The sequence below is a fragment of the Etheostoma spectabile genome, chromosome 15, assembly GCF_008692095.1.
Source record: "Etheostoma spectabile isolate EspeVRDwgs_2016 chromosome 15, UIUC_Espe_1.0, whole genome shotgun sequence".
In the NCBI taxonomy this organism is placed as follows: Eukaryota; Metazoa; Chordata; class Actinopteri; order Perciformes; family Percidae; genus Etheostoma; species Etheostoma spectabile.
The window spans coordinates 20,695,462-20,698,881 of record NC_045747.1 but is presented as its reverse complement, the minus strand read 5'-3'; the positions used below and the strand labels follow the sequence as shown (position 1 = coordinate 20,698,881).

At 38.7% G+C, this 3,420-nt stretch overlaps 1 protein-coding gene across 1 annotated transcript in view; it reads right to left on the bottom strand.

Annotated features, from left to right (window-relative positions):
• The window catches only part of LOC116703247 (transmembrane protease serine 9-like), a gene marked incomplete in the record, with an annotated part of 81,409 nt that overhangs the window by 20,743 nt on the left and 57,246 nt on the right, over positions 1-3,420 (bottom strand).

Sequence of the window (3,420 nt, the reverse complement as noted above, 5' to 3'; positions counted from 1 at the left end):
TAAACCTGAGTGGACAATGTTCAAAATGTCCATTGCTGAAGTTGGGGTTGAGAGCTGTGGTCTTAGGGTCATGGTTACGTCAAGGGGCGGTGATCCACAAACACCCTGGCAGACACCGGCGGTCAGAGAAGCTGTGGGACTGAAAAAAGAGTCTTTCTTTCCAGGATATGTTATCCCAGAGGACTCCGGAGGCAGTTGCAAGGTACTGAAGGGCTGCAGCCTTTGCCGTTAAAGAGGCAATACAGCGGGTGTGGGAGAAGTTTGGGGAAGACATGGAGAAGGACTTTTGATCTGCACCAAGGTGCTTCTGGAAAACCGTTTGCCACATCAGGAGGGGGAAGTGGGGAACCATCCAGCAAGGATGGGATGCTGTTAACTTCAACTGAGGAGGTAATAGGGCGGTGGAACGAGCACTTTGACGAACTCCTAAATCCAACTAAGCTGTCTTGGTTGACACGCCTCTTCAACATTGTGTGGAAGTCTGCGACGGTGCCAAAGGAGTGGCAGACCGGGGTAGTGGTTCCCTTGCTCAAAAAGGGGGATCAGAGGGTGTGTGCCAATTACAGGGGTATCACACTTCTCAGCCTCCATGGTAACGTCTACTCTAAGATGCTGGAAGGGGTTTGGCCAATAGACGAACCTCGGGTTGAAGAAGAATGATGCAGATTCCATCCTGGACGTTGAACAATGGACCAGGTGCCTCATTTATAAAACTCTGCGTAGATTCTATTCTGACAGATTTTGTGCGCCAAAAAGTTATAAACACTATGTGGTGCACACCTGCACAGACTCTTCTCGTTAGAAATATGGACGTGCATTACCTTATGCAGTTGTGCACAAGCCTCACACTCCTCCCAAGGTTGTCCCATATTTGTCCTAACAAGGTCTATATCAATCAATCAATGAATGTTCCAGCCTTGTAAATTTCCTTGGCTCATTTTCTGTGACAAACATAAAAATAACTGATTTTCAATGACTGCACACGGTACACCCCCCTACACATAAATATTACATAAGAGGTGTTTGGGTCTACTGGACCCAAGCTTAATTATTGAAATTGCTGTGAAACTTAACTGTGTCCTCCACCTAACTGGGCCTGCTGTGTGTGTGTGTGTGTGTGTGTTTCTCGTGTGTTTGTGTGTCTGTGCGAATGTACAGTATGTGTGCGTGTCTGAGTGTAGGTGTCTGTATGCAAGAATGTGGTCTTTCCGCACCTGCTGTTGTATAATTATTACCACGCAAAGTTACAAGCACGTTCACCTGTTCTGATCACGTTCTAAGAAATGAGCAAAAAATCAAAAAAAACTTTTTCACCTTTTTTATAATTGAATTTCCTTGTTTTTCTCACAAAAAACAAAAATGATAATCTGATGATAAATGTGATCTCACAGGGGTAAATTTCAAATATGAACCATAAATGATGTATATATAATTGGTAATTGAGCTAAAATTAACATTTATTAGGCTACATATTTTTACTTACATTGTTATTGTTTTTGTCGTTTAACAGAAATTTACCGGTGAAGTAATTAATCTGTTATTTAAAAAAAGATTAAACTTGACTAAGTTCTTTAAGTTTTTTTTTGGACTAAAACTAGACTAATATGACGAGACTTTTAGTCGACTAAAACTTAACTAACAAAAAAAGATACAGTATGTGAATGACAAAATACAACTAAAACTCACACGATCACTTGGCACAAGACTAAGACTCAATTAAAAATAGGTGACAAAATTAACACTTGACGGATGGATGGATGGACCTCAGTATATGTGAAAGTATAACATCAAGTTTATCAACTTTATTATCCCGTTTGCGCTGCGTGCACATATTTTGTCCTTTCAAGGCACCCTTCTGAATCCATTGCAACGCAGCTTCTGCCACAGATAATCCAGTTTTTTTTTCAGGCGGCAGAATCTGATCATTATATACAATTAACGATAAAACTGGAAACTGTGGTTTTTATTCAAATAAACCAAAGCTATAAGCTGTATTGAAGATGCATTCATGGAAAATACAGGCCTCTTCAGAACGATAAGATGTTAGCACTGTTAGCTGCACCAGTTATTCTTAAATGTGTTAACGTTAGCTGTTAGCTAACTTTACATGTTAGCTAATCTGACGTAATTTTTCTGTATTTGACTTAGCACTGGGAGGGACAATTCATCACTACAAAAATGTTTGGTAACGTTACGTCCATTTACCTGCAAACATTAATAGAGTTTACCTTTAGTTGTGTACTTTTACCTAGCTAGCTAGATTTTGTTAACGTAAGTAATTTGGAAGAAGTATTTGTTTGCATTTAGGTATTGCTACCTTTCTCAAATACCTTACTTTAGTACTTTTCTATCATGGGACCAGATATCAACCTTTTAATTTTCCTTAACCTCGTTCCAAGGAGTTGGCTATGACAAAAAATTGTCATAACTGTAGAGAATGTTGGGCCCAAACGCAGACATGGCCAGTTGATAGTGAGCTTAAATATTTATTTAACAAAAAATCCAAAAGGGGTCAAGAAAACAGCAGGCAGGGTTGTGCATAAACAAAAATCCATACAAACAAAAGGTGTCCAAAAAACAGCAGCCAAAAACAAATTAACCAAGAAGAACAGGAACCACGGGACTCAGTAACAAGGAGACAAAAAGCAGGCAAACTCATACACAGCACTCGGACACAGACAACAATACAATGATCTGACATAAGACAAGAGCAACACAAAGACTAAATACACAGGGTAACAAGGGAACAAGAGGCAGGGGACACAAGGGCAGGGAAACAGGTGAAAGACATCAGAGATGAAAAAAAAAGACAGGTGGTAAAACAAGACAAGGGAAAACAGAAAAATAGGTTACCACAATAAAAAGGAAACAGAACTAAATACAAAACCATGACACTAAATCTGTGAGATTATTCCAAAAGAAGTAACAGAACTGCATTCAAAATCTTACTTAAGTAAAGTATGTATCAACAAAATCTAAAATAACCATTTGGATTCGTTGTGCATTTACATGTTCCCTGTTTTTTTTTTTACTATTATCAAGATATCAAGATAAGATTTCAGATCTTAGTAGTAATACAACACTGTTACAAAAAAGTCCTGCATTGAAAATGCTACTTAAGTGAATGAATTAAAGTATAATGCACTAGACAGGAAGGGGACGAAAAAAGCTGTCAGTTAAATGTAGTGGAGTAACAAGTACTTACCAGATAAGTCAGGCTGTGTCTGTGGAAACATTGCTGTCATGGTGACAAGAAAACAGGAAGCGCTGTAGTGTCATTTACACCATTCACATATACACATTATTAATGAGTCCAATTTAATTTGAAGTGTTTGTAACATCCTACCCCTCAAACCTTGTCGTTCTGAAAGACTGCATTGTTTTTTCTTATTGGAAAATCTATATGTAGGTAGGCTACTC